This window comes from Ambystoma mexicanum, chromosome 5q (genome assembly GCF_040938575.1).
Source record: "Ambystoma mexicanum isolate Mex_15411 chromosome 5q, UKY_AmexF1_1, whole genome shotgun sequence".
Lineage (NCBI taxonomy): Eukaryota > Metazoa > Chordata > Amphibia > Caudata > Ambystomatidae > Ambystoma > Ambystoma mexicanum.
Genome location: NC_090933.1, coordinates 343,701,161 through 343,727,345, shown reverse-complemented (window position 1 = coordinate 343,727,345; position 26,185 = coordinate 343,701,161).

Sequence of the window (26,185 nt, the reverse complement as noted above, 5' to 3'; positions counted from 1 at the left end):
ATGCCAAGGAGAAGACAGCATTTTCTACTCCAGACGGCCTTTACCAATTCCGGGTAATGCCGTTCGGGTTGAAGAATGCACCTGCCACTTTCCAGAGGCTTGTGAATCATGTGTTGAATGGGTTGGACGAATTCTGTCTTGCATATCTGGACGATATAGCAGTTTTCAGTGCCACCTGGGAAGACCATGTGAAACACCTCGGGATTGTGCTCCAGGCTCTTCAGAAAGCACACCTGACCATAAAGGCTAGTAAATGCCAGATTGGACAAGGCTCAGTGGTTTAGCTTGGACATGAAGTAGGTGGAGGGAGGATACAGCCTCTTCCCAGTAAAGTACAAGCAGTACAAGACTGGCCTACCCCCACTACGCAAACCCAAGTGAGAGCCTTCTTAGGACTCACGGGGTATTACCGCAATTTTGTGGCAGACTATGGCACCATAGCTGCCCCTCTGACTGCCCTCACAACTCCGAAGAAACCCAAGAAGGTAACTTGGACCGACGAGTGTGAGAAGGCCTTCAATGGCTTAAAAGACTCCTTGTGCCAGGCCCCTGTCCTCAGGGCCCCTGATTATCAAAGACCTTTTATCGTGCAGACGGACGCCTCTGACACTGGGATAGGAGCTGTACTATCACAAGTAGATGAGAAGGGTAAGGAACACCCTATTGGTTTTATTAGCCGCCAGCTTAAGGACAGAGAGCTCAGATGGTCCACGGTAGAGAAAAAATGTTTCTCTGTTGTGTGGGCCCTAAGGAAGCTGAGGCCCTACCTCTATGTGACCCACTTCACTGTGCAAACTGACCATAAGCCCTTAAAGTGGCTAATGAACATGAAGGGGGAGAATCCAAAGTTGCTTAGGTGGTCCATAAGTCTACAAGGCTTCGACTTCACTATTGAGCATAGGCCAGGTGTCCAACATAGCAATGCTGATGGGTTGTCCAGAATGTTTAACCGACCTGAACAAGAGACTCATCCAGGGGTGGATTAGTTCCCCCTGTCCATAGTCTGGGAGGGGCGAGTGTTAGGAAAGATTTCGTAATTGTAGGTAATTTTCCTTCCATGTGGCAACCCCTAAACTTTTTGCTGTTGTTTTTCACCTTGTTCTCGACTTTGCCAGAGAAGTGCAGCCTTCTGCCGCACTCCTCTGGGCTTTCGCTCCTTTCTTACAGGGAAACTGACATGCCCTCAAGACAGTCAGTACCGGGGAACGCTGTTTCCCGTAGTTTCTTTTATCATGTTGCGGCTTTCGTGCAACATGACACAAGAGGGCACTGTAAGCTAAGTTACAGCTCTCTTGGGTCTCTAGCCTTCTAAAGGCCCTAGATACTCGTTTAGGATTGTATCTGATCGGTGCAAGAGATTCAGGGACGGGAATGGTGGCAGCGATCGTTTCTTGTGTTTTGAGCTCCTTTTGGCGTTCTAAGCGCGTTTCTCGCGCTTAACCCAAAATGGTGGCCTGGCTCCCAAAATGGCCAGACCACGTGGCTCCTTTGTCCTGTCCGCTGACCGTCTTGCTCCCTTCACCTTCCCCAGGTCGAGCCGACCCCCTTCCTTATTTGGGCATGTACTTTCCCGCGAAACACAGATGCTTTCGCGGGCTTCTACATGTCTTGTGTGTGCCTCCAGGATGTGGGCTGGGATGTCTGGTCCCAATACACATCCTGGGTGCCAGAGAGTCTAGGGTGGTGTGAATGCCTGGGACCACCGTGGTCCGTGATTGGTCCACGAATGGTGTGAGTGTTGACGAGCGGATCTCCCATTGGGTCCCCTCCGTTTTGGCGCGAAGGGAAACATGGATAAGAGGGGGCTGGAAACACCACTACCATGTCGATCTCCTGAGTTCTCACGAACGAAGGAATACAGGAGCCAAGTATCCTGCAGCCAAGAGGCTGAACCGAAGAATCGCTGGGGACCCGCTGAAGGACTTCTCCTCTGCACTGCTGTCGTCTTGTGAAACCCTTTTCACCTTTGATCGAACCAGAAGGCCTGTACTGGTACTTCCACCCTTGGAATAGCGGGAACAGCTATTCTCGGCATCTTCACCATCTCCCGCCAGTAAGCCTTCGGAAGCGTCTCTGGGCCATCCAGCTGACTGACCAGCTTACACGGGAGTCTTGCTCTGTAACCGCCGCCAGGTTGTGTAGTATTTCGAGTCCTTGTCACTCTCACACGCTTCGTACACTTGGCGTTCCCAGGTCTGAAGTGAGTAGTGTACATTTGGCTCAGATACACACGGCCGCTCCGTTGCCCTGCTGTGGTAACAAACTGTGCGGGTTTCTTCGATTGGGACGTCTTTTTACTCAACACGACGACGAGGCGTTCCCTGCTCTTCTGAACCTGCCAGCTGCTGAAACTGACGCGGAGAAGCCTGGGTCTGCTTGCATCGGGGACCGGTGAGTAGCATAGCTAGGATCTGGTCGCCCTCCTGCAGGAGCCCATTGCTTTTCCCCGCTGTGTCCAACAGCACCCTTTTCCGTACTTGCGCTCTGCTTCTGCCCACTGTGGAGGCTGCGCTTGAGTCGCGGAACTTGTTCTTCTTCTTTTGTGCACTAAACTGAACTGCCTGATTTCCCTCGAAGAGCTTCTCCTTTTGCCCCTTGGCACCAGCGCGTGCAGGTACTTTTGAGCACAAGGCTCCACTCTTCGCAGGGCTCGGACTTCCATCTAGTTAGGTGCCTCTGAAGGCGAACTGGGTCTAAGCATTATTGCGCACTGCCTGTTTTCCCTCCCTTTTAGGTGGACTACACATTTTGTGCATATAACGCTTGAGACTTGTTGTATTTGTATATATATTGTGTTGATAGGGTATGTGTTGGTTTACTATCGTTATATTGTGATTTTCTCGCTACGGTCATTGTTTTAAAGGCCTTGAAATAAATGTGTATATATTTTTAATATAACAACTGTTTGGAGTAGTTTGTAAGTGATCTTGCTTTGTGTGCTCATTGCGGGCTTTCAGTCACCCTCACCCCTCTTGAGACCTAGTCTTGACCGCCGCGATCGCTACCTTGATTGGTCTGGCTCGTCCAGAGGTTACCCTGTTCCAAGTAATTAGGTTGGCCTTCTGAACTTCTGCGCCACCAGGATAGAGTTCAGAAATCCGTCTTAACAACGGTCTAAGGTTTCCACATAAAAAATCTCGAACCTTAGCACCTTATTTGATGCTTTCACCCACCCCAAAATATAGTCTTGGTATCCTCCGTCTGAGGTTTAATTTATGGATCACAAGAGATATAAAAGCCAGACGCAATCTCTTACCACCCACAAGTAATTTCTGTCGTTCATGTATGACTTCTGATGCTCGCGAAACATTAATCCATTTGGTCATTGAATGTGTGCCTCTTAGTGGTCAACGAGAAACACACTTCTCAAAATATTGCAAATATTTAGGTAACTTGGATCCTCAAGACTGCTGGGCAACTATTCTAAACTCGTCTTGTACAGCACTACAAATTGCCACTGTCAATTTTTTGAATTGCTTGACGCTTGAATCTGCACTTTGTTAGGCCTAATAGTCTAAAAATTGACTTTTATGAATGACATGTAATTGTCTTTTGTCATTTTTTGTTGTTGTTGTTTTTAGCATGTTGAATTGTTCCTGTTTGCTTTTTCAATGATTGTAAGGATGAACAGTTTTATATTTGAAAGGTTGATTAATTTCAGCCAAACAAATAATAAAAAATAAAAATAAAAGAAAATTATGCTTTTATAGTGTGACACAATTACCACTAAAGTAGTATCAAGAGCCTAGGCTTGTCCGTGGAATGGCGTACTGTGCAACCGGCAGGGTTTCCAGAGCTTACACTCCTGGAAGAGTGAAAAAGAGGGAGAGGAAGATAGGAGGATGGTAAAGCAGGAAATAGATGCTGTGAACACAGGAAGAGAGGGATGCAGTGGGGACGAATGTTTTGTGATAGCATGGGTGTGTGTCAGTCCTGTTAGGTAGACCATGGTTCTGTAAAAGGGAAGAGGGTCATATGCCCTGAAGTATTGTGATAGTTGGGTTGTGCTTCGAGGCAGATTTGGAAAATTGTAAGCTAGTACACAGTGTAATGTTGGATGCCTAAAGGGCTTGAAAGTGTTTTCGGAAAATCCTTGAGGTGTGGTGATTTATTTGCCTAGACATCTCTCTACTTTTTACCCTCAGGTCAAAATCCAAAATGTTAATTCTGTAACTGTAAAGCCTGAGCCGAGAGTGGCATAGTCAAGAATAGGCTGTGTATAAATGTTCTTAGTAATGGAAGCTAAGGGAATGGAGTGGAAAACAAAGGCCAGGCACCTTGATGTCGAAAAGGTTATTATTAGGAGTTTCTTCCATGCTATGTCATACTAAACTTTGTTTTAAATTGCAGTGAGACAGGGTGGTGCCTCATGTAGTAGTGGCCCATCGAAGTACAGCAATACAGATCCTTCTATGGAGAGAAGATATAGCCTGAGCTCCCTGTGCAGGATGTGTTCATTAGACTGTGTGAAAGGCGCAGGTGGATGAACCATCAAACAAGGTAGGTAGGGAGAGAATTGCTAGATGTCTGCCCTTCTGTATGCAGTGACAGTCTGGTACCCTTCTCTCGTGTTATGTTACTATGCTTTGACTGTTAGCATGAGGCTATGACATGCTCTGTACAGTGCTTTAAGCCAAAGTAAGGACCCACCACAGAATATAGGAACAGGGAGGGGAGAATGTCTGGTTTTACGTCAACAAACCTGCACACCAGTGCACTCAAAGATTGCACTGAGCGGCCCATCAGCCAGCCAGGTGCTAGCCAGCCAGCCAGCTAGCCCAAGTGGAGAGAAAGGGATGAAAACATAACCGAATATGCCCCAACACAGACTCACAGGCAAGAGAAAATGTGCTCTGGACAGCTTGTACACCTGGAGATCCCTTTAATAACATTTAGTAATTTACCAAGTAAGCTATCAATAGAGGAGAAGGACAGAAGAGAAAGTAAGGGAATATTACATTATACAAAGAGGTAAATGGTGTTTTACATTTGATAGACCAAGAGTTCTCACACGTGAGCTGAGTTTAATAGTAGCAGTAGGATTAGTGGGAGAAATGTGCTTGGCAATAGTTGCTGCTATGGCCACTGTCTATGGGTATAGTAGCAGTGAGATTAATAAGTAAGTGGGGGCAATGGGCTTTCAGCATGGTTCAAGGTATTTTCTGGGCATGGTGCCCAGAGAGCATGGGGTTGAACCAGCCTCTCTCGACACTGCATTTTCTGGTAAAACTCCAGTAGCATTTGTTCACTAGTTTGTAATAACATTATTTGAAATGTAAAATCCTGATCATGTAGGTTGTTAATATGCAAATAATTAGTAAATTAATATTCCCCACAATGTAAAGTGCAAATGTGCCCATTCTCAGAACACTCTTACATTCGCCAGATTAAAATCACAGGGGTAGCCAAGCATATTCTGTGTAAAGAACGATGGAGAAAAATGGTACTAGTTATAGACCGAACAAAAATGATAGCAGCCATTGGATGCAAGTTTCTTAAGCAATATCAATAGCAATATCAAACATCTTTCACCCTCACAAACTCCTAGTAAAAGTATGTATGTGGACAAGTGAAAGACACGTGGAAACCAACCAGCTACTGGAACAGGCACCAGTGGTTTTAGGACTATGAGATGAATTAAATCAGCACTACTCTCCATCTGGTGCGACCTGAAAATGAACTCAGACTCCAACAATACCTCTGCACTGATACTATAAGAACTTTCAGCTGCTTTTTACACAGTCAAACACGCGAGCCTCAGCCAAAGAATTGAAGAAACAGGGGTAAGCAACATCACACTACAATGGATGAAATCCTCCCTGACAAAAAGAATGGAAACCACCTGGCTACCTACACCCTTTCAGTTTAGCGACACACATAATCAGATGTGTTCCACAAGGCTCATCCCTCCCATCACTACTCCTCAACAGCTACATGGCTCTTCTAATGAAACTCATCATAAGACAAGGGCTGTCCTCTCACTCCTCTCTCCCACCTTCTCACCATCTCTCTACTGCATCACTCGTATAAGGCATTGAATGGTCCCCATAATGAAAGATAGTCTCCCTCTTTACGTTTATCTTTCATTGAAATCTTTTCATACTTAGATAAAATCTGTAACTCCTCCAACCAGTCCTCAACAGTAGGTTTCTTTCTAGTCTTCCAGACCCTAAGGATTAACTTAATTGCCACTATCACAGCTTTATCTATACAGATATTATGTTTCCTAGTGCTTACACATCTCCCTTTATGTAGAAGCAAATTACATTTGCTGTCGATCTTTGCAAGACTATACTAAAAACCATATTGATTCTATCAAGTACTTCTTTCCAAAAATCCTGCACTCTCGAGCAGTCCCAAAGCTGGTACAAAAGGGTACCTCTATCTCTTCCATCACTCCATCACAACTCATCCGTCCTCGACTTCAATTTGAACATCCCAACTGGTGTCCAATAAACCCTATCAACTATTTTCTGTCTAATTAAACATAGATTCATACCTTTCCCCAAATTTATGCTTACCCTAAGAACATCTCTTCAATCTTCTTCCAAAATGACCACATTGACATCAACTAACCATGTATTCTTTAGCTCATTCCAAGCAACTAAATGTCCTATCTCCATGGGCATGAAATGCATATAGGTACGCACATTGTATTCCTGCCCAATCAACAGTTTACAAATCTCTGGTTTCTTCCCCAATGAGTCACCAGCCATACTCTTTCTTTGATTAATTCATGAAATCAAATTTAGATATTTACTCCGTTCTCTACTTCCTAAATTATACTTACCTTGCAGTTCCTCAAATTGCAGTAGTCTATTTCCATCTAGCAAATCAGTTAGATTCAATATACCTTGTTTACTCAATCTCTGCCAATGCAAACACCTATTATTGAGCTGTAATGTCTCATTATGCCACATAGACGCATCATGACTGAAACCAAAAGTTTGTCCATTTTCTCTAAACCATGACCACAAAGCCTGTCTTGTGGCAACTATTGGTTGTAATTTTAGCTTCTTATTTAACAGCTTTCCCATAGTATGGAGGCTATCCAAGTGATAAGGAGCACACATCTCTCTTTCCATACATAGCCAAATCGGTCCTTTAGCATTCTCTTCTTTAAAATAATACAAACTCTTCTTGAGTAAAAAGGCCTATAGTATTTTACCAAATCCGAATAGCCAAATCCACCCTCTTCAACTTTTTGCATCAATATATATTTCGGAATGCCAGGTCTTTTACCAACTCCCCATAAAAAGGATTGAAAAAGTTTGTCAATCTTCAGTAACTGTTTCTTATAAATTAATAAAGGTACTGTTTGTATAACATATAATACCTTAGGCAAAAGAACCATTTTAATCACATTAATTTTTGCCCATAAATTCAAGTTCAACTGTTACCATCTTTTAGTATATGATGTAATTTTGTCAATATTATATTGAATAATTTTATTCAAATCACCAATTATATGTATATGTTACGCTCACCTGGTCTTTGCGGTGGCGTTGGGGCACGGTTGCAGCTCTTCCAGGTATTTGGGTGATCTTTGAATCCTCCCTCTGTGCTTCTAGCGATGCCGAGAAGGTGCTTCTTAAGGGCCGCCGCTGAGTGGAATATTGAACGTGAGCATGCTAGCTTAGGGTCGTTGTTCCCCCCTCCCGTTCTTCCCGTGGTGTGGATTCCGTTGCCCTGCTGCGAGTAGCTCACCTGGTGTATTGAGTGTGTGGGCTCTCCGTCTTGCTACGTCGAGCAGGGGCGATTGATGGAGTTGTTCCCAGATGGCCTTGCACTAATGTGTCATGATAACTTGTCATGATTTGATTCTGCCGATTCTTATCTGGGACGTCGAGTCGTCCTTGGTAGTACGGCATATTGTCCACGATAGTATGCTTGTCTCCCTTTTCTAACCATTTTTGCTGTGTTGATGGATCCATAAGGTGTTGCAGGTCTGATTTCAAATTGTCCAGCATGGTGGTTGATGCAATTGCACTCAAGATTCACTCTTCTTTTATGATGGCCACTGAGTCAGGTGTGGCGAACGCATTTTCATCCTCACTCATTCGAGAAAGCGCATCTGCTTTTCCATTGCGAACCCCAGGTCTGTAGGTGATAACGAAATCATATTCGGCAAAAAAAAGAGCCCATCAGAATTGGCGTGAGGATTGAGCTTTGGCACTTTTCAGGAATTGCAGGTTGCGGTGATCTGTGATTACGGTGACAGTGTGTCTTGCTCCTAGAAGGTAATGTCGCCAGGCTTTGAATGCTGCCTTGATAGCCAGTCGTTCTTTATCTGTGATTGCGTAATTTGGTTCGGCGGTTGAGAACTTGCATGACCAGAAGGCTACGGGATGTAGTTGCCCAGTGTCGGGATCCCGTTGTGACAGAACCGCTCCCATTGCTATGTTGGAGGCATCGGTTTCAACCACATACGTAGTTCTGGTCGGGGGTGTCGCAAAATTGTCACTGTAGTGAATGCTGTTTTCTGGTTTTGGAAAGCTTCTTCACCCTCTGCAAACCAGTTGAACTTTTTATTCTTCTTCAGCAGTGAGGTGATGGGGTGGGCGATTTGAGAGAACCCTGGGATGAAACGGCGATAGAAATTGGCGAACCCGAGCACACACTGGACCCCTTTTGTGGAAGTTGGCGAAGGCCAGTTGAGGATGGGGTACACCATGAGGGGTAAGCACAAAACCGAGGAATTCTACTTCTGTCATATCGAAAGAACATTTTTCTAACTTGGCGAATAGCTGATGTTGCCGTAGTTTCTCCAGTACTGCTCAGACGTCCTGAACATGGTCTTTTTTTATTGCAGAGTAAATCAGGATGTCATCAATGTAGACTAGTGCACAGACGTCTAATAACTTGCAGAATATGCCGTTCATAAAAAATTGAAATGCCGCAGGGGCATTACAGAGCCCAAAGGGCATTACTTGGTATTCATACAGGTCATATTATGTACGGAAAGCTGTCTTCCACTCGTCACCCTTTTTAATTTGTACTAAATGATAAGCCCCTCTTAGGTCCAGTTTTGTGTATATTTGGGCATCTTTAACTTGATCTAAAAGTTCCGGGAGGAGTGGCAACGGATACCGGTTTTTCACCGTGATTTGGTTGAGTGAGCGATAATCAATACAAGTTCTTAAGTCTCCCTCTTTCTTGGGTACAAAGAAGAGGGGAGAGGATGTAGGAGACTTGGATGGGCATATAAAGCGGTTTGCTAAGTACTGGTCTAGGTAGGTTCATAGATGTTGGTTCTCTTGTTCTATTAAGGCATATATTTGACTACAGGGAACATGTTCTCTGGGTACTAGGTCTATCTGGCAGTCGTATGGCCTGTGTGGGGGTAGAGTGCTCGCCTGCTCCTTCTGTAAGACATCCATGTAGTCCGTGTATTCAGGTGATAGGGAGCAGGTTAACCCCAGTATAATTCTTTCCTTCAATCCTGGTTTCATTAAACCATGTAGAGGAGATTTCTTGCTGCAACAGGTGCTGGTACAATCCTGAGGGAATGTTAGAACTCGTGCATGCCAGTCAATCTTAGGATTGTGGGTCTCTAACCAGGGCATCCCCAAAATCATTTGGAATTGAGGGGCGCTGATGAGGTCGAAGGTAAGATCCTCCCGGTGGCCATCTTGACACAGAAGCGTGACAACCTTGGTGTAGTGCGTCACTGGACCTGAAGATAGCTGGGACCCATCCACTGCCGTGACATTTTACAACATCCGCTTCTGACGAAGAGGATGACCAATCCCGTTGGCTAGATCCTGGACAATATATTTACCCACAGTGGCACTGTCTATGTACGCCTCCAAGGCATGTATCTTTGACGGTTGCTTGTGACTAACCAAAAGTACAAGTATGACTAGGTGCAAGGTCTGTAAAGGTTCTTTTGTACCGTTTGACAAGTGGGCCCCTACACTTGTCGGGTGCTGGAGTTTTCCGAGGGTTGCATTTCTTCAGCTTTTTCGGTCGTCCCAACTGTCTTTCTGGGTGGTTTCACCGGGCAATCTCAGAGAAAATGTCCAGCCTTGCCAAATTATAGACAGAGTTCTTTCTGCCTCCTTTTCTCTCTTTCGGCCTTGGTGAGAAGACTCCGCAGTCCTTCGATCTGCATGGGTTCTGACTGATCATGTGGTTTGGTTTGTGTTTCACGGGGCCAGCGGTAGACAGACCGCCCCTCTGACCTTGCTCGGTCAGTTTTCAGAAGTTCTAGTCTCTGGTCTAACTGCACTGTTAGATCGTTGTATTCTGCACAGCCCTCGGGGGGATTTACAACATGGGCTAACACATCTTGTAGTTCTCCTCACAAGCCCTGATAGAATAGTGTCGTCCTCTTCTCCTCTGGCCAATTTGCTTCGACTTGAAGGCGATTGAAAGAGGCAATGTACGTCAATAGATCTTGATTACCCTGCTGGAGTGATAGCAATTCCTTGTCAAGGGCCTGCCCTCAAGTGTGTCGAGTAAACAACTTCTCCATCTCGCTCTGAAAACCCCCAAAGTCCTAAAGCAATGGATCATCACGGTTCACCAAAGGTATTGACCAGTCCGCTGCACTACCTCCTAGATACGAGAGTACAAACGCCACTCTTGATTGTTCATTGGGAAAAGATCCAGGTCGACACAAAAAGTGCAGGCGGCATTGGTTCATAAAGATGGCATACTTGTTGGGGTCGCCTGTGAAGCGCTCTGGTGGGGCCAGAGGAACTGCCCGAGGGAGAACTACTTGTACTGGTGCAGGTTGTAACCCCGCAACAGACGGTGCGGGGCCGGGCAACGCCGTCTGCCCAGCCTGTGACTGTAGTATCTGTCTTCCAAGGCCATCTGTGCGTTCCCGATTCACAATCAATTCCCGCCTCAGAGCGTTGGTTTCCTGTCTTGAGGCATGCACTTCCACCTGTGATTCCCCCAACAAAGTGACCAACTGATCAGTTTCTGAAATTCCCATCACTCCCAGGCAGAGATTTTTGGAAGGCTTTGCGTTCTGTTACACTCACCTGGTCTTTGCGGGGGCGTTGGGACATGGTTGCATCCCCCAGGGATGTGGGGGATCTTGGAATCCTCCCTCTGTGCTTCTAGTGATGCAGAGAAGGTGCTTCTTAAGGGCCGCACCTGCGTGGAATATTGAACGTGAGTATGCTAGTTTAGGGTTCTTGCTCCCCCCTCCCGTTCTTCCCGTGGTGTGGATTCCATTGCCCTGTTGCGAGGCGCTCACCTGGTGTATTGGGTGTGTGGGCTCTCCGTCCTGCTATGTTGAGCAGGGACGCTTGATGGAGGAGGACCGAGTTCCTGCGCTGGTCCTGCGTGATAGGAGATGTTGACTGTAAAGGGCCAAGTTTCTTCACTGTTCCTTTGGTAATTAGCAATATTTTAGTCTAGATTTGGTCTCCTGTATAGTCCTGCTACTGATTAGCTTTCTTGTAGCAATGCTCGTTCTGTTCTATGTTGCCCGCTCTATTCATACACCGTTCTTGCTCTTTTTCTTGCAGGAGAGGCAATGCAGACCTGTGGAGCTGCTGAGGTCGAGGCGACTGCTGGAGCAGTGAAGGAGAACGGGATCCGACACCGCTGGTGGATGGTAAATTGTCTCGCTGAGCACCGTGCGTGCTGAAGATGCGGCGCAGTCTTCTCAGAAATGCCCTAAACTTGTCTTGTTCTTCTCTTGCAGCGGTTGCTTGCAGCGGTTGAAGATGCCAGGAAAAGGATCACTGCGGAGCGAAGTCAGAAATGATAAATGATGCAGATTCCGAAGGTGAGTAGCAGCAAGAGGACCGTAGCAGAAGTAAGTCAGGAGCAGGATTGCCGGATGAAAAGTGAGTGTCAGAAGGTTCACGCGGCGGTGAGCTTCTCGTTGCATCAGAGAGCAAAGTAACGCGAAGCACGTGCCTTGTGAACAGAGCACCTTATATAGCTGGACTTCTAGGCTCCTCCCATCAGCCTGGCCTACCTTACACACCCTGCCATGCCTAGTAGCCTGCACATGAGTCTGGCCCATGGATAACTGGTCCAAAATAAAATAAAGTAGTCCCTTTTACTTCTGCATAAAAGTCTGGTGCCAGAGGCGTCAGGACTGAGCCCAGCTGGACCCCCTGTGTATATTTGCCTTTAAAGGGCTTACATGGCCAAATTTAGGGCACCTGTGTCCTTGGGGCAGTGGTCGTGACAGCATACCCAAATATTTGACACCCCCAGGAGACCGTCTACAATCCCATGACTTAAAAATTCCATTATCACATGTCCGAGACAGAGGAAAAATTTCAGTTTTGTCCCAATTTACTTTGTGTTACATTTGTTTCAACATGGACCCGCATACTTCTGGATTTGACAGAAGAATCATCATATCATCCCCATAAAACAGTACTTTGACTTCTGTATTCCCGACACAATGTCCCTTAATCTCCTCGCATTGTCTGATGTCTGCTGCTAACGGTTCTAAAACCACCTGGTAAACAGAAATGGCGACAAGGGGCACCCTGGCTGCGTGCCTTTGGATAGAGCAAAAGATCCAGAAATCAATCCATTAGCAAATACCCTTGCCCGAAATTCATGATGAATACAATCAATCATTCTCATAAATACTGGACCAAACCCCATCTTCAACAATGCATATTCCGGGAACTTCCAATTAACCCTATCAAAGGCCGTTTCAGCATAAAAAAAAAACTAAAATCCCATTCGACTCTTTTCCATAATGCACTCCAATAACATTCAACACAGTCCTTATGTTATCATAACCAAACCTTCCTGGAGTAAAACATACCTGAGATTCATCAATCAGATCTCCCATACAGGTCACCGGTGGATTCACCCATATTTTGGTAAAGATTTTAAGATCCACATTCAACAAAGAGATTGGCCTATAGTTTCCACATTTCTTATGATGTTTATCTGGGTTTGGATTAACAATGATCAATGCATCCTTCATCGAGTCACACAATATCCCTGACAATATAAAATGATTAAAGATCTCACATAAGATTGGTGACAACTGATTTGCAAACACCTTATAAAATTCCGAAACAATACCATCTGACCCTGGTGACTTTCCCTCCTTCAGCTGTAATATTGCATTATAAACTTCAGCAACATCAATCACAGAGTCAAGTTTAATTTTCTTCTTAGTAGATAACTCTGAAACATTAATTTTATCAAAGAATGTACCTAAATCTTCTTCACTAGGAGAGAGTACTTCCCTATATAACCGCATATAGAAATCTCAAAAATACTCGCAAATCTCTATGTTCCTATGCAAAGTGTCTTCTTCTTCAGTTTGTATGGAAGAAACACATATATCTGTCATCATCACTTTAAGTTTATTGGCCAGTAATTTACCATTCTTATCACTGAATTCCTAAAACCTTTGCCTCGTATAAAATAACCCTTTTCCACTAATGTTTGTATATGGTTCTTCATCTCGCTTTCTAATTTTTTCAATGTTATCCTATTCGATTCTGTATCTGCAATCACACAAGTCTTTTGTAACTCCTTAAACTCCCCTTCTATTTTTTTTATTATTTCCTGATTTTTCTTTTTAGTATGCGTTGTTCTGCTTATCAATTCACCTCGTAACACTGCTTTAAAACAGTCCCAAACAATCGTAACATCAACTAAAACTTCATTCTCCTTGAAGTATTTCTTAATAAAGTCCTCTAACCAATGGATCATTAAGTATATTTGCTTGCACAACCCCACTCAATTGTCTCAAGATCTCGGAACAAGTGCTGGCACACCAAACATAAACATGCAAAATAAAAATAAAGAAAATAACTCTAACACAATAGCAAGTAACTGTGCCATCTTCAGTCCTATGACCACTAATATAAAGATACAAAAGAACTTAAAAACAAAAAAAAAGAAACAAAGAAGTTGGCTCTAGAGCCTTTCTGAGAAATCTCACTGTGCCGAATGAAACAACGCATACTGCCCCACCAGTGGCAGTCACTGGATCAAGTGTTCCTCCATCTCAACTACCAAGTGCGATAGGAAATGGCTTGTTAACGTCATGAGAAAACAGCCAAACGGAAGAATTAACTGAGGAAGCGCAACTAGATCTGCTGATCAACTTGTCTCAGCATCCTGATGAAGAACCATACAACTCAGAAGAAGCCCAGATTCAACCAAGTGATGCTTCTCTTGTGATTGTAGATGAATATTAGAATACACGGTCATCACAGAAATCACAATTAACTTTATCATGTGAAGATATACCCAACTCCACATTTGCCTCAGATAAAGTACATTCAAACCACTCCAGAATTGATGTCTCGAATATCTATTCTTCGCCAGGTTCAAATCAAACACCAAAATCTGGAACACTGCAACCTATATTTGTCAACCCACCAAAAACCACCAAATCATGTGCAATTGTTTTAAAAAGAATACAAAACAACACTGAGGAATTGATTCTTAATCGAACAAATGTTCTGAGGTTATTCAAAGCCATTCCGGACTTAAAAAACATCCCAACGCAAGATATTTTGACAGTAAACTTCACAGACGAGAGACATTTGGACAGGATCCAATTACTCCTTAACTCCACCAGAACAAAACTTTATTATCAATCATAAGGAGACATTATCCTCACTTGGATTTGAAGTGGATAATGCAAAGCCACAAGATGAAGCAGAAATGAAAAAATCCTTAAAAAAAATAACTCTTTCTTTATTCAATCAAACAACTTTGAAAATCAACAAAGATCGACAAGAACTGAACAAAGCCAAAGAAACACCTGGACTGAGGAAAATAATTAGCGGGAATTACACAAGTACCATCAAAAATATATTGATCAAAATGATCATCAAATAAGGCGAGTAATGGATTGGTCCCAAACAACATATTCGGAGCAAAGAAACATAAATCAATAACCATTATTGCAACAATCTCAGTCTAAAGTCTCTTTATGATCCTGGAACACACAAGGAAACAGCCACCTCTTCTATAATCAGGATCATGACCTGACAATTTATGATATTATATGTATTCAAGAATCTTGGATTACAATTTGTGACAACTACACCGTGGTGATGACGCGGCTATAAAAAACAAAAAAGGAAAGCTGGACTGCTTACCTTAATCAAAATGAGCAGTAATTTCCAAATTGTTGAATACGTTAGTGTCAACGAATGGATTCAAATAATCATATTAAGGGTAAGCAAGACAGACCCAACATATAATCTGGACACATTCAGCATAGTCAACAACTACTGGAACCCAGTGGCTATTACCGACAAAATTTTCATTCATTGACAGAGTGTGCTCTGGTTTAGACGATATTTCCCTACGATTCCCAAAGATCAACATAATATTATGTGGAGACCTGAACCTTCATCAGTTTGACAAAGTGGGCCTACCCTTAAAAATCAGTAACATTGCTCCACGTGCCCAACAATGGTTAAAAGAAATGTCAACAAGAGGCCTCTCCAGAGTACCATTTTTGGACCAAATAACGGCAAAGCCACAGCACACCTGGTCCCGAGGCTCCTCGGGTGCCACTGTTGACTATATATTTCTGCCTGAACAGATCCACTCCAAATTAATCCAAGCAGGGATTGTGAAATCTGATAAGAGTGATCATTCACTATTGACAATCGCATGGCAAATGCACAATCCATCAAAAGAAAAATTGCAACTTCCAGAATTGACCATAAAGAGAAGTGTAACTAGACTGAGAATCAAAAGCTCCACTCTGAGAAAATGATCTGACTGCTTAAATAGTGATACTCTGTCTGACAGACAACGATTGAATTACCCTCAACTATTGAATAATCTCGAAAGACCCCGAATATTACCAAACCAATCGACCAAACTCCATGTACATGCATACTCAAACATAATCGTGAGTAAAAAAAAGGAGCTGAGACGTCAAATCAAGAAGATAAAACGGCTGCCAGAAATAAATCACGAAAAAAAGACAATTAAAACAACACTACAAAAACTGGCTAAAGAGCAATCGTGTTATGCAAAATCAGAATGACACTGAAACAATGCTGTCTGCCTTACAAAAGCGTAACAACAGAGACCTATGGAGGCTACTAAGCCCACAAAAGGCAGCAGTAAACCCAATGTCATCTAATGTGGACGAACAGAGCTGGAAATTGCATTTTTCTAACCTTTATAAGGAAACCACAAATGAAGGGAAGCAATCTAATAAACAACCAAAAGTGACTTGGTCCTTCCTTTGGGAGACTCAAGATATTGAGAGGGCCATCTCCAAACTAAATCCGTCACGGGCACCAGGTCTCGATGGTCTCTCTAATGAAATCATTAAAGCCAACAAATCTACCTGGACACAGATTTGCTCCCTCATCTTCACAGCAATCGACAAAATCAAAGCCATCCCACCATCTTGGCAAAAAGCGGTCTGCTGCCAATTTATAAAAAAGGCGATTCAAAAGATCCAGGTAATTACAGAGCTATCACCCTTTTGGATCCACTGGGGAACATGTTCTCAAATGTACTGTTAGAAAAGTTAAACAGCTGGGCAAAAGCAAACCACATATTTGCAAAAAGACAAACGGGTTTTGTAAAGCACATCGGAACAAATATCAAGTTATTCCTTTCAAATCTGATGAAACAAGAGGCAATCCACACTAAACGACAACTATATGCAGTATTTATTGACCTTAAATTGGCCTTCGACCTAGTGAATAGAACAAAACTATGGTCTAAACTACATCAATGGGGATGTCCAGATCACATACTGGAACCTTTGAAATTATTATATGAAAATACATCAATCAGAACCAGACTTTCAAAGGACGGAACAGATTCAGACTTTATCCAAACCTTTAACCGCCTCAAACAAGGTTGTCCAGTATCAGCTACATTATTCAACTTATTTGCAGCTGATTATGAAAATGAGACAAACACTGAGACAGCCAACCCTCCAAAGTTAAATGGAACACCCATCCCCTGTATGATGTATGCTGAACACATCGTTATTTGCTCTCAAACATCCAGAGGGCTTCAAATAGCTCTGTCAAAACTAGAAGTGTACATGAAGGCAAATGGCCTTGAAATAAACATGCAAAAATCGCAAATTATGATGCTGGCACCGACTAAAAACAATAATCAGAAAATTAAAACAATGTACCTAAATCAACGACCCATAGTTCAAGTATCAACTGCAAAATACTTGGGGATATGGGTGAATCAATCTGCAACAGAAGTTAACTGGACTTAATTCCTGAAAACCAAAACTTTGTCACTAGCACACCAAGGTCTTTTTCTCCACCGCAAATATGAAAAATGTACATTACAACCGATCATAACATTTTACAGACAAAAGGTGGTGGCTATCCTCCTGTACGGCAGTGAATCTTTTATCCACCTGGACGGCATGATATGGGCACATCTGGAAGGCCTTTTCTGGAGGAAAGTGTTAGCTTTACCCCAGTCACTTCCCGTGGTTCGAATCAGATATGAATTGACACTTCAATCATTATCATCATTACATACATGGAGAAAATTAGACCTATATAGGAAGATCTTGTCCGACCAACATATTCCAGCGATACAAATATTTCAAACAAAAGAAATCGCAACACAAGCTACTATTCTTCGGGCTTGGAAAAACCACATGGGAGACATAAGAAAGTCGGCAAACATCTCAATCGAACTACTAACACAGCGACCAGGAAAAGCAAAAGAAAAAAATCACTCAAAACGATTGGATATTGACCATTGAAGCCAAAAGAAAATACAAAATTAACCAAGACTGCAAATTTGACAAACATCTAGTTAACTGTCTGCCGCCCTACCTCCAATAATTTCCATCTACCCAAGTCAGAGACTTTTTTCTTCGGTTTCGATTGAACTTGTTGCCAACAAGGGAATCTCTATCATCGAGGAAACTCTTAGCAAAGGACATGGCCTTTTGTAGATTCTGCGGAAAAGAAAATGAAACAGAAACTTTGAAACATATCATCATATCTTGCTCGGCCCTGACCGACACTAAGACCCGTATTAGAGATATGTATCTATCAGCAACAGTTCAATTGAATCCTGAAGATCGATGGGCAAAGTTCCTTCGGGGCGAAACAAAAAAGAGATTTTCACGATTGTATATTTCCTAAAGACAATTTTAGAAGAAAAAGGCAGCTAAGAAACAACTTTCTTAAACACAATCATTAGTGCTCTTATTAGATATGAAATATGTTTTAAACAAAGATGAAAGGTTTCAAATATAAACCAAATATATTTGCTTGCATCCTCCACCTTTTGGATTCTCACCCATGCCCTTCATATAAGCTGCATGTCAAGCAGTGCATGATCTGAAATACCTTGCTCATTAATATTCAAACTCGATGTGTGTCTATCCAGTTGAATACTAATAAGATAATAATCAATCCTTGCGTATGAGTTATGGACTGGAAAATAGAATGAATATTCTTTTTCTCCATGATGAAGTTCCCGCCATACATCAACTAGTCCATATTTGAATGCAAAAGCTCATAATTCTTAACTAACTTTTTCATTATTATACCTACAATCTGATCTCCGATCTAGCTTGCTATCCATCACCACATTGAAATCACCCCCCCAAAATTTGTGTTGGTGTAAATTTTTGTAATTGCTTTCTTTTTGCTGTTCGCATAGGGTGATAGTATATTAATGTATTTCGATGAGGGTGTACTGGGATTCTAGATATAGATTAATAATGTTATTGATATGATATCATTATTGTATTGGCTTTTATTGTTGTACTTTGTTGAAACCTATGAGATAGATCTTACAAAAAAAAAAGATAAGGGCTTACATGCTATATAATAGAGGACATTCAAATCATCCAAAAAATCGCTGCCACTAAGGACATAGGCCACACCCTCATCAATTTCCTCTCACAAATCAATTAAGGGATAAGCAACAATAACCTTAATCTCATATAAAACTGAAATCATGATCGCACCCAACAGAACTTCTATCCAACCGCCCACACCATGGACTACAGAAATGGGAACCAGACCAGAAGCCTCCAAAGTGGTTATAAAGTTTGGAAACCTGATGGACAATGAGCTAACACTGGAAACTCAAGTTAATGCAGAAGTAAAGAAATGCTTTTTCTACCTACGAGCTATCAGACGGATATTACCCTTTCTCACATTTACACTCAGAACACTCACCGCTATCTCACTTGCCATGTTAAGACTAGTCTATGCCAACAGCATCTGGATTAGCATGCCGACTACCTCATCAATAACTACAACTTATCCAAAAAGCAGCAGCAAGACTTCTTCTAATACTCATCACACCAGCACTAAGATCACTACACTGGCTTTCAGTCCAGAAAATTATCTATTTTATAACACTCTGCATTCTACACAGAGCAATCATAGCCAAGGAGCAGAATTCCTGGAAAGAAAAATCTACATTTACAGACCTAACAGAACCCTGAGCTCTAGTAATGACATATGCCTTGAACCCAAACGTTAATCGAAAATGAAATATGGTGGATCAGCATTTTGAAGCATCTCAACAAAACTCTGGAACTTCCGCCCCAAAGGAATACGCAAAATAGAGGAACACCTGACCTTCAGGAAAGAAGTGAAAACATGGCTGTTTAAAATGGTGAGCTAACTCGCAAGCCATAAATCATTGTCAAAGAGAAACGAAACATAGCTGACCACTGCATACTGGATTTCAGTTACCCAAGAAGCTAGCTGCGTAATGGCGGCTTATCCCGATGTCATGGGGATTGCACTCTCTTTCTCACTAACCCATGCTAAAATCTTCCATATGCCTCCAAACATGCCACATGCAAACCAACTGTGCCACGCCACATTACACCCAAAACCCCACCACACTGACACCAAAGAGCAGAACTTCACACCTCCTCCAACAACTCACACAAGCAATGCATCATTACTCCATGGGCACACAAACCCGTTGATATGGTTGCACACCTTGCACGCGCAGCAGTCCAGACTACCTAGAAGCAAACCCACAGACAGCGACCATTTTTTTCTGAACTGAAACTACTAACACGCAGAAACCCCTTTCTTATATTCAGATCCGCCAGTGCAGGGTATAAATCCCACTAACATCACATACCAAAAACCTGAGGATGTTTTCTATAGGTTGCAAAGTGGGCCGAAAATGCTGGTGAGAATTATGGTTTGGTAGCAAAGACGTGCGAGGCAAAATGGATCTTAATTTTTTAAAAGCAAGATCATCAAAATAGGGCTTCGGTGCTGTGAATGACACTGAAATCTTATTTGTGAAGGCAGGAGAGAATCTCTGCCCTCGGAAAAGGTCATTGAACCCAAATGATGCTTCTCAATTTCTCCTCCGCTTACGACACATTGCGCCACACTGTTCTGCTAAAAAGGCTGAATAGGCTGGCAAGAGTATTTGGATATGCCTCAGAAAAGATCCACTCCTTCTTCTTGCACTTCAGACAGGTTTGCCCTGAATTCATGGAGTCATCCACGCAAAGAGTGACATTTGCAGCACCGCAAAGGCGTAACCTCACCTGTTTGACATCGTCATGCGTTTATTGACTAAAGTGTTGGAACAAAATCAGGTACACTCGTTAAAGTATGCTTATAATATTCAAATTCACAGCTGGTATGAAAACGATCTGACAAGATAAACTAACATTGCTTCACGAGAAGTAAACATCTATGATCGTGGGAAAGAGAGTTGTAATTGAACAGAGCTAAAACATAGATTCTCATAATGAGGAAACACATGCCAAAAGGCTCTCACTAGTCTGGAAACTCCTCTGATCAATTAGTAAAAAGCAAAGCACCCTGGAATCATTGTAGCCACAAACCAGAGATTTGCTCTCCAGATTATTGTGGTGGTCAAGAGCATGAACCTGCAGCGTTCTATGCTCCAGGAAACCCTTTCTCGGCTTAAGTGGATCGCAGAGTGGAGCAGTTGAGTGCCTTGATAATGACAACTCTTAATTATGGCAATGTAATCTATGTGGGTCTGCATAAAAAGCTCACCAAGAGGTTCTATGGACTACAAGATAAAACCATGCTACTAGAATGTGTCAGAACTTGGTTGCAATGGGACAGCTTGAGACTAGCCCTAAAAGCACTCGCATGGCTGCCACAGGACTTTCTGAGCATAAGGTACCATGCACTGATGTGCATGTGCTGTTCTCCCAACGTGGTCATTCTCCCTAAGCATCACGCCCTTGTGTACATTGTTTGGAATTATTTCAGAGCATCAAGTGAGGCTGGATTCGGTTTGGTGACACTGATATTGGCCAAGACCATAGTTATCACACTGATTGTGACACTGGGATGTGTGGTTATAAAAAACGAATACTGTGTTAATTAAAACAAACATGTTCCTTGATTCATGAGGCACAAGGCCACATTTGAATTGAAAATGAACCACTGGAAATAGGAACATGACAGATAAAGATGGTAGACATGAATAATGCTGGGTAATTAATTATAAACCCATCTGTCAAAATTTGAGTTAAGCAGACATGAATGTAGACATTTTAAGTGGCTAAAGGAGGTTTTTCTCCTGGCTATCTTGCTTCAGTGGTTGAAATAATCGTTTTAACACTGTAGTTAATGCGATACAGGATTCGCTTTTATTAGTAATAGTGTTGGATTGTTTTTCACATTACATTGATAAGCGTCATATACACTTAAAGGCAATTGCGCGCCTTGTCAGCCTGGCAAACAAGGTGCGCAATTGCCTTTAAGTGTATATGACGCTTATCAATGTAATGTAATAAACAATCCAACACTATCACTAATAAAAGCGAATCCTGTATCACATTAACTACAGTGTTAAAACGATTATTTCAACCACTGAAGCAAGATAGCCAGAAGAAAAACTTCCTTTATCTACTAAACAACTTGGGGTACTGGCTAAACCCCAACAGCTCCTGTGATCTTGTAACGCCAGAACAATTTATTAGTTTCGGACAATAGCGGAGCCTAGCACAGGCTGTTTCCATACCTAGAGCCAACCCCGATCCTATAGACATTTTAAGTGTTGGTCTCATAAAATAGAAACAGACGTTTGTTTTTGTTGGAGGCTTTATATCAATTGATTAACTTTACAGGTGTTAGTCAATTTACCTTGTGCACTTAAAAGGAAATGGAATAATTTGTGGTTTATTGTTGTTTTTTTGGATTGTGTTGTTACGTGTTTGTGATGGTACATCCTGTGTAGATTAATTTGTGTACTGTATGATATTTGGTATTTATCGCTGAGTATGTGATCTATATACTTGTGTCCTTATTTTATATACAGTTAATAGATATATACATATATACATACATATGTGTTGTGTCAGTGGCACCTACATTCATCCTCCACACCCAACTCACATTCAAATTATAAAGAGCAGAGAAATAAATGGAAGTCCTACCTTCATAGAAACAGCAGGAGAATGCAGCCCAGACCCAGGAGAATGGCTGGGATTGGTTTTTAGTAAGATGCCACCTGTCCACATTGCCCCAAATATTAAAAACTCAGCCGGTAGGCTCTGATTCCACTCTGCATGTTGCACCAACTATTACAAAAGCCCCATATCCCTTTGTCTAGTAAATGTGATCTCACCTCTCTGCACGCTTAAAAGATTATCGCCAAGTCCCAATCATCCATAGGCTATTTAATATATCCCATGTTCCCCTTTTTTCTATATGTACGATAGTTTCTCACACTAAGTCCTTTACTGTCATCCTCTAGTTCCATGGAAACCATTCCCAGTAATCATTCCTGCAGTAACGTAATGTTTGCCGATTCCCACGCTAACCTTAAATCTGCTGATTTCCGCAGCAACCTGAAAATGAACAAAAAGTCTTCCTGTCCCCACTGACACACACCGTGCATCTCCCTCCTATTTTCTTGGCTGCCCTACTCCTCCCTCTTGAATTTTCCCTTCCTGACCCTCTCCCATTATCACCTTTCACTCTTTGGTTTGAGCGACATATTTTCTTTTCTAAGCTTATCTTGTGATATTACTGCAGTAATCTCACGAGATTCTAGTGGGATTCCCCCAATAAGCTTAATGTTTTCACCCCTAAACAGGCTGCTCAGCCCACCTCAAACTCTCCCACTGCACTGTGGTCTGCTATCCCCTCCCCACGTGCAGCCTGATATGAATATACCCCCTTTCAGCCTTCAAATATAATTTTGAGCAGTCTTAATTTTCTGTTTTTCCTCTGTGTTACCTTGGGAATCACTCGCATTGAGCAAAATAAAAATGGCAGGTTTTCATTCCTGATACGCCTCTAAGCCTCTCAACTACAAAACACTGTGGCAGATACATACATAGAATTCCAGAACAGGGGGCACTCTGTCGAATATTTTAAAAACGACTTGATTTACTCCAAACCACCAAAAGGCACATCTGCAATGCTTTGTCCCCGAGTTGGTTTTTTATTTGGTGAAAATCTGTCCAATGGATGTTGCAGTAGAAGTGTACAATCAAAGACTTTTACTCTGAGGGAAGATAAAAAGGACTAGGCTGAAACAGCATTTTTTGTTTTCTTAATCAAGTTTCCACCTTTTAACACATATTTGACAAAATGTTTGGAGGGGCGTGGGACAAACGTTTCCTTTGGAATATTTCATCAAAATCCACCCAGCAAGTCACAAGTTATTAGTATTATAATTTTGGGAAAAGTCTATGTAAACAGGTTTACCTTAACTATAGGGCGGCGGCTGCCACCCTATTACATGTCTGTATTCCGTAAAGGTGTTTGTTGTTTATATTTAAACTGTCCTTATGAATACTTAATTAGATGTGTTGACTGTTTGACTCTTTGGGAACATCTGTTGTATTACGTTAAATTGAAATGAGCATCACATTCAGGACACTTAGCTTCATGCACAAAAATACTTGAAAAAAGGTTTTAAGTATCTTCAACAAATGGCTTGCTACTGCACACCAGCCAGGCACCTCTTTTTGGCTTTTCACTTGGTCTTTCATTTCTAGGCCACAGATGTATGCACAATTGAAGGGCATAGGCATGGGGGGCATATTTGCCTCCAATGTTGCACATGTGTACACAGTGACATTTTTTAAAAATTGTTATCTATTGAGAACCCCTACAAATATCCATCCAAAGTGGCATTGATATACTAATGATAGGTTTTGATATACAGTGAATTATATTGTAATGTGTATCTTGGATTAACACTTGCTTCCCAAATTTGACATTCACAATGATCCTAAATAATGAAGAGATTCCTTTCTTGGACCATATTATCTATGGTTAGAAGACCATTCAGATGTGGATTAATACCAGACAAATAAGCTAAACTACCTTTCTCCACTTAACTAGTTTTCACACTCAAAGAGTGCCGAAAAATCTTACACTATGGAGAGTTCGTGTGCATCCAACACAACTGTTTATGTGTACTGAATTACATAATGCATACTTTGGTACTGAAAGACAGACTATTGGGTAAAGAGTGCCCAAAAGATATGTTGAACACGTTTTGAAAATAGCACACTTAACTGACTGGTGGGAGAGTATACTAACAGACTGTATACAACATCAAACGAGACAGCATTAAGTGGGTTTTTATATATGGCAAAGTCAGCAATCAAGTACACCAACTAATGACGAAGAATTGGCATCCGGTGAAGTCTGCAAAACCTCATCCATAAGTATGGTAAACCCCAAGAAAATAGTATCATGAGTACATGGGGGATGCCGGCCATTGACGGTCAGTTCAAATGTGGTACTTTCTTGTCTCCTATCATTATTATGCAAGGAGTTTCATTTCTTGGGTAAGGTCTGGATGCTATATGATCACACACATTGTCAAATGAATAATATGTGATGTTTATGTTTATTGAATTTATATAGCGCTTTAAGCCAAAGCGCTTAAAGTGATCATATGCCCCTATCAACCCTTGTATGTAAGCATGGCATCATGTAAAAGGTATTCGCCAGAATTGGCAATCTCCGCTCCAGGATTCAGATAAGGACTTTACGGACCAAATTGGTTGACACATTTCTTAGATACAGGCCGCTCAGACCCATACCTGAAGTTGCTGGTGGTAATTGAGAAAATGAAACTGTTAAAATGCAGAGGGGATTTAGAATATTATCTCAAAAAGAGAACACATTTAGAGTATCACTTTGTGGATGATTGAAAATGGTCTTAATTATCAGTTTATTTTATCTCTTTAACATTTCCTATCATTTTTCAGATACATTGCCAGACAGTGTTAACTTGTTACTTTTTAAATCAATAATGTAATGCTGTGGCATGAGTTAAGGACAGAGAGGGATTCGTCCACCCAGACTTATCCACTAAAAACATAAGAATGCAGAGGAAGCTGTCACTGGCAGTAATCAGTGCCAGGCTTTAATTGACTAACTAAGTGCCAGGAGGTGAAGTGTACCTGCACATCTGAACAATGTCATGATTGGTGGTAGATGATTTGTGTTTGGAATTGGTGGGTAACTGCAGCTATTAGTGGGAGCAGTTCAGAGGTGAAATAATAACTGATTACAATTCCCATGAGGTACAGGACCCTTTGGTAATCCCCAGACACATTGCATTTGGCATTCCAGGGGAACAGGACATATGTACTAAGTGGAGTAGTCCTGAGCTGAGGTCTGAACAGAGGCAGTGGAGTGGACACTGTGACTGCCATTGAGCAGACTATTGACTATTGCATGTCACCACATACAAAACCTTTGTGGCGATTTTGAGTTTTGTTTGATTGATTGGTTTTTGCGTAACATCACAAACTAAATCATAGTCTGGCGATGCAGGGAACAGAGAAATAGACTAAAGCAAAGTGATGACTACTTTCTAAAATATGAAAGACTTGGTCAAATTCAATAAACCTTCTGATGACATGAGAATTGGCTACAGGTAGGAGGTGCAGGCCAGTGGATTCTAAGTCCCGTCCAGGAGTGTAAGATATGATTTTCCCCATTAAAGAGGAATGCACCAAACCATGTCTGCACTTGAAGGCCTGCCAAAGAATCTTGAAAGGCACTTGGCATCTCATGGGCAGCCGGAGAGAGGGGAATGGTGCAGCTTGGTACCAGAGTCTCCTTTGCTTTTAACAAACACCAGAAGAACTGCAGCATTCTGAATGCAGCCAGGTAGTTTGACACAGAGGGTGGATTTGTAACTGCACTGTTTCGAGTTTAGAGACTAAAACCCAACTCCCAATCAACACCCACATTTCTAACACTGGAGGGAAAGGTTATGTCTAAGCAAAACAGATTTGGAGGGG